Source organism: Sturnira hondurensis, unplaced genomic scaffold (assembly GCF_014824575.4).
Source record: "Sturnira hondurensis isolate 20B ecotype Veracruz unplaced genomic scaffold, ASM1482457v3 Scaffold0015596, whole genome shotgun sequence".
NCBI lineage: Eukaryota > Metazoa > Chordata > Mammalia > Chiroptera > Phyllostomidae > Sturnira > Sturnira hondurensis.
The window spans coordinates 10,466,902-10,484,699 of NW_028088227.1; the positions used below are offsets into that span (position 1 = coordinate 10,466,902).

A 17,798-nucleotide genomic window follows, 5' to 3' on the forward strand; every position below is an offset into this window, starting at 1 on the left:
AGCCCTGGCTGGTGTAGCAGTGGATTGAGCACAGGCCTCCAAACCACATGATCGAGGTTCGATTCCCAGTTAGGGCACATGCCTGGGTTGCGGGCCAGTTCCCAGCAGGGGACTCACGAGAGGCAACCATGCATTGATGTTTCTCTCCTTCTCTCCTTCCTTTCCTCTCTAAAGATAAATAAATAAAATCTTTAAAAAAAAAAAAGAAAAGTGAAGGCAATGAAGGCCGACTGGATGAACGAGGAAAAGAATGGTAGCTGGAGCGGGGTGTAAGATCAAATTGAGTTTCCTCCTACTCCTCCCTCCTCGTGTCTTTTCTCTCTCTCTCTTTTTAAATTTATCTTTGGAGGGGAAGGGAGGGAAAGAGAGAAATATCAATGTATGGTTGCCTCTCGTGCGCCCCGTACTGGGAACTGGCCTGCAACCCAGGCATGTGCCCTGATCGGGAATCGAACCACCATTGTTGGTTGTGCAGACCCACGCTCAATCCGCTGAGCTGCACCAGCCAGGGCCATCATGATCTTCTTTAAATCCCTCTTTTAAAGGAGACCTAAGTTCATGTGTAGGCAATGAGTAGCAAGGAGGAGGGAAGGCTGGATGTTGGAGAGGAAGTGCTGATCAGATACAGGTCTGGAAGAAGATGTTAGGGTGGGAGTTGGCCTGGAAGAGGAGGGGCTACTTTCTCAGACTCATCTGGAAGGAAAGGAGGGAGGCAGACTAACACTTTTAAGTGGCAGCTGGAGCCTGCGTGAGGACTTCGCATGTGTCAACGGAGTTTATCCCCACAGTGACCTGTGCTGTGGGTATCACCAGCCCTCTTACAGGTGAGGAGAGAATGGGCATGGGGCGAGAAGGCGGGGGTGGAGTCTAGAGGGAGGGAGTGAGGACTGGAGAGCTGAGGGGTGTGAAGAAGGCATGGAAGCATTGTTGAGGGCGCTGCAGTCAAACCCACGTGACTGCCGAAACCTAAAATTTTTATATCTGGCCCTTAACAGAAAATGTTTGCCAGCCCCCTTAATGTACCATCAGTTTTGTGAAGACTAGGACCACATCTGAATTTTTTTTAAGTTTTTAATTTCAGGACTGTGCCTAAAATATAAGGATGTCAATAGATAGTAGGAAAATAGGAATGAGTAAGAAACATCAGCCACCATCGTCCGCAACAGCACACCATACTGACTGAGAGGACAGTTGAGACTGTGGCCTTATCCGGCAGCACACCTTACACGTTTTATACCCTTGTTTTCAAAAGGTGAGGGGTGGGTGCCACCGCAGGAATATTTAATACAACACCTTTAACCTCTGACCCTGGACTGATTTTACGGGCCCTGTTGCCCCTGTCAGGTGAAAGCTTCCAAACTGCACTGAAACCCCCATGAGGCCCAGACCCTGAGCCAACGCCACACTGTCAGTTTGACTGTGCCCTTCTAGACTGTAAGTTTTCCAACTTAGCTTAGTGAACAGTGGTATAAACTTTCACAGAGGTGACCAGTTAGTTTATGGGACCTCGGATCTGACAGCTCATGGCAGCTATAATATTGGCAATGAGACCTGATGAGACATGAGCCTGATTCTGAAATACAACACTCCCGATTATAATAAGAACAAGGGCACTGAAAGTGACAGGCATTATCCCCTGAGAGAGCCAGGACCAGTGCGGGGTCAGAGCAGAGCAGCCCAGGCTTCCCATGGAGAAGGCCACAGCTAGGGGTTCTGGATCTGTGTCCCCACCAGCCTCCGAAGACTGTCTAAAGAGATGCCCCCTGTTTTCTGTTCTTTCCCCACTGCATAAACTGAAATTCATCCAACAGCCCTGTGCCTGTTGCCTTCCCATGTTTCCCCAGACAGCTTTCAATGCAGAGGGCCCCTTCTCAACTCAGGAACAGTCCTGGAAAGATTCTGTTCCCGTGGACAATGAGCAGGGGCTCAGGTGACAATCCCTGTGCTAAACGAGGTGACCCGAACAGCTTCCATGTGCTGCGCAGCCCCTGTGGGCCAGGCAACAGACACATGTTAGTTCATTCGCTTCTCACAGCAACCTGTGACACAGGTGTCCCTGTCTGTGTTTTGAGTGGGAGAGTGAGGCTCAGAGAGACAGAAAGAGGTGACTTTGCCACCTCGGCAGTGGCAGGGCTGGAATCCAAACCCTGGGCTGCCCAGACCCTAACACTGCACCACAGAGTTTGCCCTGAGTGAGGAGAAGACACAATCACACATGCACACACAAAAGAGTTAACCCCAACCTAAGGGAGCAGAGGGTTGAGGTATGGTCCTGAATGGCCCCTGAGAGGAAGCCATGGCAGGAGGAGGGCAGGGAGGTTTCCGGAGGTGGTCTACCTCAGACCCCAGGCACATTCTCGCCTGACGCCGTCTGTCTGCATGGCTGGAGTAGGTTATTCCATGTGCCTCACCTGTCGGGGTGCTCAATAGTTATCTGTCAGGTTTGCCAATAAATGTAAGGAACACCGCTAACTAGTTTCTACTTCTTCACTAACGAAGTGAGACCCAACAACTGCCATTCAGGCTGGAAACTGGAAGTTCCGCCCCACAACGCCGGCTCCTGGAGGGCTGGCCAACCTGCACCTGGCGCTCCAGGACTTAGCCCTGAGCCTCCAAAGCCAGCACTCGCTTCCCTAAAGCATCGTGGAAGTGGTTGGCTTCGAGTAGTAAGGCCCCATCCTGGCCCAGCAGTCGGTCCCTTACCTCCAGTTAATCCCACCCTCTCCCACTGAAGCTTCCCACGCTCCAACCCCAGGCTCAAGGTGGAGGAAATGGGGACAGAAGCTTGGTGCCGATGGACTCCTCACTGACCTGAGGGCAGTGGCCACATCCTTCTCTTGGTTCCTGGCTCTTCATCCATGCGATGTTGGTAGGCGGGCAAGGGCTTCACCCCATAAGGATCAACCAGCCTGTCCGATGGCAGAGAAAGAGTTGGTGCCCCCACCCTGGGGTTCAGGTGCTCTTGTACAATAAGTAGCTGGCAGTCAGTGAATAATCCACGGGAGGGAGGGCAGGGACATTTAAATGAGTCTTAGTGGACTGGAAAATTATTTGGTGAAATGTTTCTAAGCATTTTCTGCTTAATGCCCCCAAATTTCAGGGGTTGTGTGTGCTAACAGCTTTTGATGTATGATGTCTTTATTTTTGCACTGTATTTAAGCCAAATTATGAAAAGGGAACAAAAGTAAAAAGAGCCTTTTAAAAATGCTTTGAGATCCATTATGGGGTCAAGCCATTTCTGCCCACCTTTGCCCCCACTCTGTTAAAACAGGCGCTGACAGCAGAGCAGCTAATTGGTGTTGGATGCCAGCCCACCAGGAGTCCTCCTCCACCAAACATTTCCCTCCCCTCCCCCAGCCCCTGGTCTCCAGTAAGGCCTTTTCATGGCTGCCGAGAGCAAGGAGGAAAGCACGGCTTGGGTAAACCTTGTGGGCCCAGGTCTCTCTCAGCTGCCGCAGCACGGAGAGATGCCCAGGACCTGTAATTAAAACACCTACAGTGGACCAATATGCTCCTGCTCCATTGCCCAGGGTTTGCGAAGCTCCCTGCTGAAGCTGAACACAAATTAACGAAGCGCTGCATCAACCTTTCTCATCCCAACACAATGTTGCTGTCGTATTTATTTGCACAATTCCCTGTAGGACACTGGTTGGAATATCTACAAAGTGAGTTAAGCCCTCTCCTTGGCCGGGGGTCGGGGAGTAGATGCTTGCCCTCTCCCTGCGGTACACAGAAACTCTGCAGTTTGCGCTCACCACTGCCCCCGCCCAATCCCAAGACAGGACCAGCCATCAATGTTCATTCTCGCCCTGGATGGAGACGCTCTCTCAAACTGTAATTATCTTCCGTTCATGCTACTGTGAAATGACTAGGTTGTTGCCACCGCTTTCATTTCAAAAAACAGTTCTATTATCTTAGCTTACTAACAATAAAAAATAGTTAACCTACAGCATTTCCATGAATTAATTACAGGTCTGGGAGAAAACAAATACCAACTTCACCCGTGGTGTTGATATAAAGCACATTAGCCTGCTTGCTCAGTATCAGGAGTGTTTCCTTGGGCGGTTTCCCTCAGTTACTCCCCTCCCACTTCCACGCTCATCTGAAGGGGAAACAGTTTTCCCAGAGCAATAGGGAAGTTCAATGAGGGGAGAGGGGGAAAAAACCACCTTTTGGAATGTTTGACAGGAAAGGAAAGATATGTTAGTGTTACAATTTTGTTCTTGGCAACCACATGCACCTACATCCTGATACGTTCCTTCTTCTTCTTGCCTAAAAATATTCTCAAGTTACTCAACAAGAGAGGGTTAAGGATCTACATACCATTTAAAGGGGGCACACAGAGGAAGTCTGTCTGAAGAATCAGGGTCAGGGGAGTGATGGATAAGCAGTGTTTCGAAAGACACAGAGTTTCATCACCTGGAGAAATGAGGGAAGAGATTTCTAGGACATGAAAATAGAAAGTGAAAAAATACAGAGACTTTGAGGATGCATGGGGAATGGCCAACGGCTCGTGCGGCCTTTTTCATTTTGAGTTTTGCATATGTTTTATGACATATATAGTGCATTAATATAGTTGTATATATATGTAATTATGAATATACATATATTGGAGGTGTGCCCTTAAGGAATTATTTATTCTGAAGAACAGCATCCAAATGTTTGCCAACCATTAATGTAAGCAACGGAACCTTTTTGAGATATGTAAGCTGTTGAGTGAGTGCAGGGATCGTGTCTTACAAAGTCACCCTGGTGCAATGCACAGGGTGGGCGAGTAGAGGGGGAACTGCAGGCAGAGAGGCGAGGCTGAGGGCCATGGCCACTGGCCAGGTGCAGGGTGCTAGGGAGGGCCTGGGCAGAGCAACGGAGGGGTGGAGGGAGAGAGAAGTGAGGGGCAGGGAGCTCTTTTTGGAGTAGCATTAGTTAGGACTTGGTTTTCAGTTCCAAGGCAGGTGTCAGGGGAGTTGGGGATTCTGAAACTGTGGTTTTGGAGATGCGACAGATTAAAGGAGAAGGTGATGTAGGGGAGGATGCAAGCGATGGGTCAGATTTTGAAAACATTGAGTTCAGGGCGCCTGTGGAACATGTGAGTGGAGATACCCATTAAAACAGTTGAAATTGCAACCTGGAACTTGGGCAGCAGCTGAGTTAGTGTTTGGGTACATAACCTCCTCTTACAATCACTCATTCCTTTTCCTGTCCATATATACTTAATCCATCCAGAAAACCTGGAGAGCTCCCCTGTATGGGGGGCCCCAGGCTCACCCGGTGGTCAGTGGGGCAGTTAACAAGCAGAGGCTGTTCCTGGACTGACGAGGCAGAGCCCTAGTGCCGGACACTCGGGTAAGGGCCTCTGCCCTGGGGGCTTGCACAGCGACCCTGCTGCCACCGCTCTCAGTGAGGAACCCAAAGCCAAGGGCACACACTCACACCTCTCACCAGGGCCATCTCTACACTGCTTGCCACTTTGGGTCCAAGAATCCACAGGAGGTCTTCAGTCAGAGGGCATTGGATGATATGTGAATAAAGAAAGCCACCGATAAAGCCCCTTCCAAAAAACACTGGTGTTTTCTCTCAGTGCCTGGGCTGTCAACCAGAACTGTGACAGTTCTCTCAGTGCCTGGGCTGTCAACCAGAACTGTGACAGGCTGGAGTCAAACCCCATTCACACCATCAAATACGAGTAAGGAGACGGTTGGAGTTACACGTTTAAAGCACCGAGTTTTCAAACTTCTCCATGCTCAAGCATCGCATACTGCCCATCCTCAGATCGGGGATTCTTGGAAAGCTTTGTGGGCCAGTTGAGAGTGGCTTTGGCCTAAGGCTCAAGAAAGCAGGGTTTTTGTCCTGACTTGGCTTCTGACCCTGAAGCGAAGTATTTAACTCACAGTAGCTCAGTCTCCTTGCAACGAGGTGTGTTAACCATCTCATGCAGAAGCGATACAATGCATCTGAACATCGGTTTTAAATTTCACGCCACAATAATTATTGTGTATCCTCAAGTCGCCCCCACCCAACTGGTGCACAAAGCATTTTAGGGCAGCCCTGACCCCAGGGGTGGGGGTAGAGTGCACAGAGGGGGCACTGTCAGCAAGCGGGAGCTCTGGGGTCAGACTAACTCGACCAGGACAATCCTCCTTGTTTTCATCATCATTCAATGGACTTGGTGGACTTGCACTGCTCAGAGATGAGAGAGAGAGAGAGATTTCAATTGCCACTTAAAAGGGATTTGGAGCCCTGGCGGATGAAGCGGACTGAGCACCAGCCTGCAAACTGAAAGGTCACTAGTTCAAAGGTCACCCAGTCAGAGCACATGCCTGGGTTGCAGGCCTGGTCCCCAGTTGGGGTATGTGAGAAGCAACAGATCAATATTTCTCTTACATAGCAATGTTTCTCTCCCTCCTTCCCTTCCCCTCTCTCTAAAAATAAATAACTAAATAAAATCTTTTTAAAACTGGGCAGAGTGGGGGCGATTTGGAGACCTTAGACCTCCTCTGCCCCGAGGGCACAATTGGAACCTGTGTGAAGCACCCCCCTGGAGTGGGTACGGCAGAAACGTGGCTGACCTAAAATTCAGAGAATTGTGGGTGTGTACTAAGTCATAAGAGACCATTACGAGGCACATTTACTATTGATAGTTTACAGGGAAATAAGTAAAAGCTGCCAGATAAAACTGAAGACAAACACTGTTATGCACTAAATTATATAACCCCAAATCCGCATGTTGAATGCTCAACCCCCAATGTGACTGTATTCAGAGATAGGTTCTTTGTGGAGGCAACGAAGGTTAAGTGAGGTCGTAGGGGTGGGGCTCTGACCCAATAGGTGTCCTTATAAGAAGAAGGAGAGACCAGGGACACGGGCACTCAGAGGAAAGGCCATGTTGAGGACACAGCATGGTGACCACTTACTGCGAAGCCAAGAGGAAAGGCCTCAGGAAAAACCAGAGAGCTTGGCCCTCCCAGCCTCCAGAACTGTCCAAAAATCAGTTTCTGTTGTTCGAACCGCCCAGCCTCTAGTGGTTGATTATGGCCGCTGAGCAGACGAATGCAGGCACTAGGGCACATTCTCCCTCCATCACGGGAAACAGGTCCTGGTGCTTTCATCCTATCAGCGTGTAATCGGAATAAGTTCAACTTGTTTCGCAGACTCACTTTTCTTTTTTGCATCCTGTGCCTCTTTTTGTGCCTGGTATTACTTCTGAACCAACCTACCCCACTCCCCTGTGGTCCTGCCGGACTGGCCCTGTCCCAGGGTGGAGGCCCCCACCCTCTCAGGCAGAGGGGTGGGGTGGGGGGTGCAGGCCTAACCAGCTGTGCTGACTTGCAGCCCTTTGTATAAACCGCCCCACTTGGAAGCCATCCGCTCAAGAAAAAGATGTGTCTTCTTCAGTCCCACTGAGGTGCCCGTCACTGCTTTTCTCTTCTGCAATGACACTTCAGGTCTAAGAGGCCAAACAGATAAAACTGTTGTTCAAAAGACTTTTATCCTGCTTCTGAGGGCGGTTTGGACGCCAATTCACCGAGTGGACAGTGGGTCAGTGAAATTGATGGCGCCGCGCAACGTCCTCTAAACAAGCAGGGCCCAGAGGGGTCATGAAGATGTCCAGCTGCCTTCCTGGCCATGAGGCATGGCCCCATCCTAGCTCCGGTGAAGTCATGTGGCATACATCACAGCTGTGCTCCTTGTCACCACTGAGCCAGACTTAACGTTAGCGAGACAGGCTGTCTGAGGACCCTGACTTCCAGGGTAGACGTTTTGTCCCCAGAGGACCGAGCTGGCTGTGACACAGGGTCCCAGGTGGGGGCCAGCGGGGAGCCTGAGCTGCAGCTGCGGAGCTATGGAGCCACCAGAAGGTGGCTCCAACCTCCCCAGAATTAGTGTCCGCAACAGTGACATTCTCTGAACACTGCAGGATAATTTTCTCAGGAGAAGTGATGGGAAGGGCTCAGAGGATCCCTATAAACTCAGCAACACCAGGAAGTCAGCTCCAGACCCTCAGAACAGAGACGGGGTCAGAGGAGTGCTTCCCAAACTTCAGATCCTTGGGTACGGGCTTCGTAATATTTGTCTGGTCACCGCCTGTGAGGGTGGATTTCATGTGTCAACTTGACTGGACCGTGGCGTGGAGAGCCCAGATATTTGTCCAACGTTACTTTGAGTGTATGTGCAAGGGTGTTTGGAGATGACACTACCATTCGAATGAGTGGATTGAGTAAAGCAGAGTTCCCTCCCTAATGTGGGTGGACCTCATGCAGTCTTTATGGCTCAGTTAGGACATCACACTGATTTTTCTTACATTATGGGTGTAACTGGGTTGTATTATCTGGGCATTTCACTTCAGGATTGTAAACAGGGAGTTAAAAAACATTTGTCATGAAAAGGAGTCTGACAGAACCATAAGCCTCCTGTTTTAAAAGAAGTTTGCTGTGGATCGAAACTGTCTTTCCCAGTGGAAACACCAGGGAATCATTTCCTTTCTGGAACCCTCTGGGCCTGGGCACAGCCCGGCCCAGCTGAGCAGGGGCAGCTGGCTCAGAGGCATGAAAGAGCTCTTTCTCTGCGGCCCTCACAGGTGGAAGGCTCGGAAGCCCCATGCGCTTTTTAAAACTGAAGGAAAGACTCAGCCAACTTCACAGGGCCCATGACCCTTGACAATTGCTCAAGGGAGCCTCCGTTTCCCTCACAGTGTAATGAAGATAAAAATAGCCCCTCCCATATCGACTTCCTGTGTGGATTAAATCAGATAAATAAGATAAAGCCTATTTGGTGCTTCCTTCAGCCTCCCTGAGCGTATTAGGCCCCACAAAGGGGAGCAGGTATTTCTTATCTTTGCACAGCACTTTACAGTTTACAAAGCCCTTTCCCATAGACGGTGTCCTTTAAGCTTTGTATACGTCATCCAAGGAACCTTCCCAACAACTTCCGAAATATTATATTCGCAGATCTAATAAAGTAGGGATAGCAACAAAGAGCATACATGCTCGTTCCACAACGCCATGCTGCCTCCACCCATGCTGGCATTATCCCTCATTCATCCATTCACTCACTCAACAAGTATTCACTGAGCACTTACCACACTCGTGGCACTGGGCCTCAGCTGCGAGGACTGACAGGAGTACCGTCTCCAGGGAGCTGAGGCCCAGGGTGGCTACCACACTTGCCCAGTCACACTAGTGGCCTCTAAACTAGCTTCTGCCACTTGAAATCCAGGCTTTTCCATTTATTCTGTGCAGCTCCAAGGACAAAAGTGCACCCTCAGGGGAGGAAGACATTCCTGGAGGAGGAAGCTGGGAGAAGTTCTGGATGGAAAGACTCAACAGGGGAAGGGGCAGCCTCTTGAGGATAAAGCCTGTACCATCTGCATCCCCGAAGACCCTGGAGAGAAGCGGGCACCTTGCCCTCGAGGAGAGCCTTCAAACCCCGTTCCAGAAACTGGGACCCACTTAGAGACATTTCTAAGAATATAGGTTTTTGCTTTTAACTCTTCCCTTTAAGTGTCAAACATTTTTGCTTCAAGCTCATTATTTTAGCCAGAATTGTAAGCTTCCAGCTTCCACAGAGGGGTGGTCTGCTGGAAAACGGTCCCGTGGTTCAGGTGTAAACCTTCCTACCCTGTCCTAAATCCTCATGCTCAGGGATGAGGCGCACACTCCTGGGCACTGGTAGTCAATCTATCCATGCCAAGTGCACAAGCAGAATACAGAAAATCATGGTCAAAGTGTGCCCCCAGGTTTGCTTAACTTTGTCCAGGAAGTCATGTGATCCACTGTCCACTGTTTGAAATCTAAAGGATGAGCTTGGTCTTTGATTACATGGAAATTTTTTTCTTCAGGAATGAATATATCAAATATAGCCATAAAACAGTGACCTAACCTGTGCCCAGAAATATATATATATTTTTAAATGATTATACTTCCAGTTTATTCTACATTACTCTGGTCTCAAGACAATTAGTAAAAATCAAATTTCTCAGCACTTGACCTTATTAGGGATTTGGACGGATTCCAAGAAAACATGTGCAAGATGAACTTTTCTAAATGTGTTTTTCCCTTAATCTGTTTTCAAAGAACTTTCAGTTCTGTTATTTTTTTTACTCAGCTCTTGCTAAACAAATTCCAACTGAAATAGAGCGCAACAGAAAGGACCGGTCCTCAATACCAGCACATATCATTAGCCCCCACACATTGTCACGTATGTCACACATCAACCCGAGTTTCTAACTCGATTCCCTGGAGAGAGTTTATACTCACCTGGTCTCATTAAGGCAACACACAGTTACACAGTCTCTCACTGGGGGACCAATTAACCATTTCCACATGGGCACCACAATAACCCCACCAGACACCTGGCCCTCACTATTTATGTTAAGTACTTAATATTAATTATGTTATAGCACTCAAAACAAGCACTCTATTTTCACTCCATGAGTGGTGACTTCATATATTAGAACAAGTTGTTTTTTTGTGGTTTTCGTTAATGCTTGGTTTGTAATTTGTGCACTAACATGCAAAGCTATCTACACCGTTCCACTTGAAGTGCTTTTGCAAATGAGCTGTTAAAGTGACATAATTCAATACACTTGAACATCTTTTGGCATCTGAAAGGGAGAGTTCCTAATGTAAGGGGAACCACACAGGTGATTGGCTTGACCCCCAACTCTGACGACAAGCTCCCCATCACAGACGACAATGGCTGCAGCCTGCACCAGAACTCCATTCCCACAGCGGAGTTCCTTACCAGTCAATGGCACTTCGGAGTTATGCTGTTAGGCTTGAATAGCATATCTTAATCACTAATTGTTTGATTGAGCCTTGATATCACCGTGGTTTCCCAGTAGTGTCTGGGAAATATTAAGGAACTTAATACTAAAGGACTGTGAAAAGGAAAGCCAGCCTCTGTGTTGGGAAGGCCATAAAGGAGGAGAATAATTTCTGTTGGATCATAATCATTTCGAAATGGTTGGGCCCAAAGGAAGTGTTAACGTTCTACAACCTCCAGATCCTGCCTCCAAAACAAAAAGTCCTAAGCCCTGGCATTGGCGTTCACCTGTGTTTTCCTCTTTGGTTCTTCCTTTCCTCACTCAGTGAGGCCACAGTTGCCCGACAGAATAGTATTAAACCCTGAGGCCAGACCCCGAGTGGCTGGAGGGCTGCAGGCAACACAGATCCTCAGACACGGCTGCGGAGTGTTCATGTCTGTCTGGACACGTCTGGCCGGCTCCAGACACCCGGGAAAAACACATACCTTGGTGTCTGACCCTGGTGTACTCATCAAAACAGTGACAACCCAGGTGACTGGTGGGCAAGTGGGAAAGGGGTAAAAGAAAATCTTTCCTTCAATTTAAAAGAAAATGACACATACGGGCTATAAGCTGACAGCCACATGCAGCTGTTGGCTCTCACTATGAATTGCACCAGGATACAGGGAGAAGAGTCATGGTCAAGTCCTCATTCGGAAGGAAGAATGGAGCTCTCTCTCTCTTCTGAGTTTAGCCCAGCACCTCTGGGTTCAGTGCCATTTCCCCTTGGTTGGACTGGGACCCAACCCGGGTCATTCTTGGCTCTGCCTGGCTCAGCATTTGTTTCCAAATTTAGTCTCCACTTTCATAAAAGCCTCCATATTTCTTTAGGGTTCTTTTCAAGTCATATTTTGTTTTGTTTTGTTTTGAAAGGATGAGGGTTTTTGCTCTGTAATGATCAGCCCAGGAAGGCAAAATTTTACCAAATATTCAGCTCTCAAAAGTTGAGTCGCCATCATGGGGCTGCTGGGACGTCACCACCTTTCAAAGCACAGCGCTGACACCCTTTTCTTGACACCGCAGTTTTCCCCGAACAGCCAACCCCACTCCCGCGCCTCTGTATCAGACGCTGCACGAGGAAAGGGCTGGCACAGACTGGCCACAGAAGATGCCATCGTTTTTGAAAATCAGCAACACTGGGACCAAGGTCCGTTTATCTGATCGAGAAAGGCAGCGACCCAAAGGGAGAGGAACATCTGCCTTCCCACAAACAAAACTTTAGGTAAAATATGTCTGAGCTGGTGGGAGGGTGGAGAGGAGTTCACAAGATTTTGTGCCACCAGATTCTCTGTAAAACACAAATGGCCAAACAGGAACAACAGCAACCCCTGGGAAGCTCTCAGTGTGCATCTCTGAATATATTCCCGTCAGTCCAGGGTGTCACATAGGCTCCGTGGAATGACTTTTTAGCTTGATACAAAGTGAGAACAGCCACAGGGTAATAAATTTCTTTCTGTCTGAAAGTAGTAGTCCACAAAGTAATCGTTGCAAGAAGCAGGAGGTATTTTATCTCCTCAACGGTGGCAAAGTGCCTCTTCTGACTGAAAAATTTGTATTTATTCCAGAATGCATAACTCCTGCTCGCTGCTCATCTCTGTCCCACCCTTCTAAAGGCAGGGATGTTCCCGATTGTCAGAATTGCCAGCTTTGCCCAGCAGGAAGCTTTGTCGCCAGCATCCCCGAGCCAGTCTCTTAGCCAAGAGAAGCAGGAGCCCACCAAAGCTAACACTGAAAACCCAGAGGTAGGGGAGAGAGGTCTGACTGCTGAAGTCAGTGGTGACTGGCACCCGTCACCACTTCCAGACACCGTGCACTGGGGCCCAATAGCAGCGTCCCTCATCAGGCTGCCCCTGAGTGCCACCCAGCAGTGACAGCCGGAGAGAGAATGAGGGAGGGAGAGAGAGTCGGAGGGGGTTCACCTTGGAGCAGGCTGCTCTGAAACAGCCAATGCCCCTATGCCTCTTCAGACTTTAGTGTGTGCTGGTCAGAATAAGGCAAATTTCAAACAGTCCTAAACGTGATCGAAATGGCCCTTCCGCCCCAGCTCCCCTGCTTCAAGTCTCAATCTAGATCTCGGCATCTGACAAACCACGGTGAGAGTTTGCAGAAATATTAAGGAATTAACCTTTGCCAGAACGAAAACCGAGATGAAGGCAACAGCAATCAAAGACACTTAGGACCTCGTGGACTTGCAGCCAAAGCACTGGAACCTGGTCATACACGTAACAACAAATAAATGCAGGATTCGCTGCAGCAACTTATAGCGGAGATTTATAGCAGAGACCAGAGAGCAGCACCCTTGAAAATGCAGGGGTTTGGGGTGGGGGTTAGAAACAGAAAATAAACAAAGAGAAGCAACGGATTTAAATGCAATCCAAACATTTGAGCCGCTCTTTCAACCTCAGAAATTCCACCAAGATGTGGGTGATCCTAATGGTCTTTGAACCATGTTTGAAAATGTCACAATAGATGTTTGAATCAAAATCCAGCAACTTTGCCAAGAGACCAATTGTTTAAAATTGGCAGCATTCCAGATGACTTACTAGGGCTACACACTGCCCGGGGCTGAGAGAATGGTTCATTCCAGAGCAAGTTAATTATCACCTTATTGATAAAGGGGTAATTTTTTTAAGCTCATGGTGTGGCTTTTGTGACTCATTAATTAAAATTTAGAGTAATTGACTAGACACAGTAGCGGCTTCTGTCACACTATATATGTACTCAGCCACCTGAGTTTTCTCCCAGGGGCTGTTTTTAGTCTCCTGGTCTTTCCTGACCTGACTTGCCCTTGAAGGCAACAAAAACATTAAAAATGTTTAAAGCTCAAACTAGCCTTTCGGGAAACTGCAGGATGAGGAAGAGGTCCAAGGAGCCACTTAATCAAAACTCATTCCTAGAAATGTCAAGTTTACCCACCAAAATGAAGAAACCTGTGTAATCACAGCAAATGGGAAGGTTTCACACACTTCACCTCCAAAATCTGAGACCGAATGTTATGCTCTCTGATAATTAGGTGGCAAGAGGGTTTTTCCTCCTCTTTTCCCTTCTCTCCCACAGCGTCCCGAATCAACACAGAGGGGTGGGGAAAGCGGAGTGTCCAGGGAGAAAAACGGAAGGCAGGTGGAATCTGAAGCCCCCGGCCCCACAAGGGAGCGAGTCACCTCCTGCTTTCTTTAGGAGAGTGGACTGAGGCAAGAGCGCCAGGGCCACCTGAGGCTTCCAAGAGCTGGGGCTGGGGAAGACCAGCGTCCCGCTGAGCTCTGCCCTGGCTTCAGGGAGCGAGTTCCCAGTTGCAGCTCCGCGCTCTGCCCGGACCCAACGCTGGTTCTACCCTGCCTTACCAGGCGAGAGGATGGGTGTGTGGTGTGTCCTCCCCTCACACAAACTGGAAACAGACCAGCAAAACATTCTAAAATCTAACTCCCCAAATGTTCAGAAAGCTTATTTCTCTCTGAGCGTTTCTTGCTTTAAGGGAACTTTAGTCATGTGTTCTTTGAACTTGAAGTATTTGAGATCCAAAACTGAGATTAAAAAAAAAAAAGCCACCACTTTCTGAGAGCTTGAATACAATCTAATTTTTACATCACAAAGTTTAAAAATTTCTATCCTTGTATGTTGAGAGACCACTTGAATTTTTTTAATATAAACATATTATTTAACATTTTTAAAAGTCATGACTTTTTCAAATTTTCAATTAAAGAAGACCTTAAAAGCAGGGTGACAGTCCTTGAGTCAGCTTGATTTCCAGCCATTGGTCCTCCTGTCCCCCCTGCAGCTGGGGCTGAGGGGGGACACCCCGGACCCCAGTCCTGAGGAGCCAAGCGCCAGAAAGTGAAACTGTTTCTGCTGGTTTCACTTGCCTGAAAACGCGCCACCAAAAACAAATAAACAACGGAAAGCAATTTATTCCAATTTCCCTCATTGTTTTATTCTCTATCCATTATCATTCACTTACTCCCCCTGCTCCTTTTTGCAGCAAAATAAAAGTAATTTTTGTGGCATGGGGAAGAAATGTAAATATGTTAAACATGAGAACTGGATTTTTGTGGGGTTTGCTCTTTCCTTGTAATTCCACAAATCAAGCAGACAGATAAATTTACCAAAATATTAGAGTCCCTCCACATATACAATTTAAAGAGCTAAAGGAAACATTTTCAAATTTTTAAAACTACCTGTAACAAATATGTTTAAAAGGTAAAGATTTTGAGGCAACCAAACGACTTCCCCTAAAACTGACAGTGCTCTGTTAATATTTTATTTGAGTTTACATGATCACTACTATTTTTCTAGACAATCTTTGCCTGGTGGTTTTGCTCAGATACCCACCTTATTTTTTCAGACTAGCTCTACCAAGCAACAACAACAAAAATATTCCACACAGGTATGGTACCCCTGTTAACTACTCACACTGTAAATTCCATCACAGTTATTGTTATGCCTTTACTCCAAATATTGTTTTATTTAAAAAGAAAGAATTTGGGGGGCGGGGGTGGGGTAGTGGGGAAGCAGCTGTAGCTCTCACTCTCTAAACATGGGTCCTCTGAAAAGAAGAAACAGCCAACATCTCAATTCTGAAGCTCCTGGATTTCTTTCCCAAGCCACAATGTCTGAGACCAACTGAAAAACCATTTCTTCAGAAGGCTGCTGATGGGCTAGCCCTCCAGAGGACTGTGATGGAGCATGGCAACACCTCCACGAGCCACCTGTCCCTTACTGTGACAGGTAGAGGAGAGAATTTTGACTTAGTACCTCAATTATCAGTAAAATGACCAACATCGGCACCTCACCCTCATCCATGGTCCTCTCCTGCTCAGCTAACACCTGGGGAGGGAGCCTTGTGCCACTAGGAGGGACACATGCAAACGGGTTCAAGTCACACAACACCCCACCTGGGAAGGCGGTGACTCTGTGTATTTGAATTTGGAAAGACTGCTCCTGACACTCCATATTCACCTGTTTGTTTTGCTTTTTCCCGAAACTAACCAGCACCAGCAACCAGCAACAAATATTCTCATCCATCCCAGTCAATTCGGAAACACCAGCACAAAGACACGTAAAATATTCTATCTGGTATACAAAAAACAAAATTCAGCTCAAAAAACCACACTTGCCTGTTCACCACACACTGATTTTTAAAATTAAATTTTAAGTAAATATTTTTATCCCAAGATATATTAAAAAATGTTAATTAAAAAACCAAGCAAAGCAAAATCATCATCATAAAAAGAAAAAGCTAATCAGTTATTTGAGCTCACATTTGGGGGAAAAACATAACTTTCTACATATTTAAATGCAGAGTTAAAGAGTAGTGAACATGTATATATCCAAAATGTATAAACTGTGTAATTCTATGCTACATCTTTCCCCTCTGAGATCTGATGCAGAAATTGAGTGTTGTATTTTGAGCAGAAGGAACTAAAGTTTCCCCACCGCCCTCAGTGGCTTCAGTGCAGCCCATTCATGCAACGGCACAGAGGTAGGCATGCAACCCAGGAACGCTGAACCAGGTAACCTGTCATGCTGACAGCAGAAAGAGAAGGATCCCGTGCCCACGGCACACCCTCCGATTGTGTCTCTCCCTTACCTACGGCTTGTTCACCAGAGCCCTGATCAGGTTCTTTACCAGGCCGGGAATGTTGACTCAGAAGACAGAAGACTTTCGGTACCTGCAAACCAAGTACTGCAAAAGCTAATCTTCCACCCGTGTGTTAGTAGCTCACAGTTAGTCTCCAGCAGCCCTGCTCCCCGGCTGCAAACATCTCATTAGACTAATGCATTCAGCACAGGCAGAAAACTCGATTTACCATAGCTACAGCAATGAATTTCCATTACGGTGACAGCTTCAACCACATCATGTCCGGAAAACCAGCCAACCACTGGCTTTTAAAGAACACACACATTTTACATGCAGAAAATGAGGCGTGTGTGTGCTTCATGTTTCCTTCCTCTTAGCAGCCCGACTAAGAGAAATGTGCAGTGTAGCTTTTCGCCGACATGAGCTGCCAGGTAATGACACTTCTGCGTCTTCAGTAGTTACGTTCTTGTAAATAAACTGAATTGTGTCACAATTGTCAGATAGGGGTGTTTCCCACATTTCAGTTTTCATTACCCCTCCTCTGTTGCCATAGAAACCAGACTGTAACATCATCTCTTTGTCCCAGCCCTGCAGCAGTGTGGGCCAGCACCAGGCTTACAAGATAACTGGGGAGCTGAAGGAGTACATGTTTGACTTGGACAAGTAAGACCAAATGGGGATATCTAATATCACCGCTGTTCGGGAGAGATTGCGGGCTTGCCAGAGAGTGCCCACACGGGTCAACACGCTGTGATCACACGTAGTAACTCCATAGCCGCACACAACAAACGTGGTCAGTTCGCTTTTTGACTCGTGCTCCTGAGCTGTGAGTGTCAGTGCAGAAGAGCTTCTACGCCCAGGAACGTGGCCGGGCAGCCTGGGGTGGCGCGGTCCTCCCCCAGGAAACGGCTACTCTTCCTCCTCCACACGCTCCGGTGTTCTCGGTGGCCAACGGATTCACACTAGAAAAGGGACGTTTCTTCTCCTTTTTTTATAAAGTGGAGCAAGCCCCCACCCCCATCCCCGCTTGCCTGTTTCATTTACCCCATTCTGCGGTATTATTCCCACGTATTTCCTACAAGAAGAAATATTCATTCAACAAATACGTGGCGACCTGCAGGCGTACTCCTGGGGCTGAGCAGCCAGCAAAATCGGCCAGGAGTAAACACCAACTACGGCTAATTAAGGCTTCGGCCACAGCTTGAACAGCTACCAGGAGTGAAAAAAATAAGATTACAACTTGAGGGTTTTCTGAATATATAGGCAGAATCATATTAGAAAGAATAAAAAAAAATCTCTGCTTACATTATGACCAGAGGGGGAAAAATTTAAAAATTTTAAGTCAAAGCATTGTATTTATTGAGCAAAAAGTAAATTAGCTATTTATTTAATCATCTAATTTTATTGCTTTGTTTTGTGTGG

The 17,798-nt window shown here is 47.5% G+C and overlaps 1 protein-coding gene across 3 annotated transcripts in view; it reads right to left on the minus strand.

Moving 5' to 3' along the window:
* The window catches only part of SCML4 (Scm polycomb group protein like 4), a 100,158-nt gene extending 83,536 nt beyond the window's left edge, over nucleotides 1-16,622 (minus strand). For all 3 annotated transcript variants that reach the window (XM_037064984.1, XM_037064983.1, XM_037064982.1), the window contains exon 1: nucleotides 16,386-16,622. The gene's annotated coding sequence lies outside the window, so the exon portion shown is untranslated. The remainder of the gene's footprint in view (nucleotides 1-16,385) is intronic.
* Nucleotides 16,623-17,798: the final 1,176 nt, after the last annotated feature.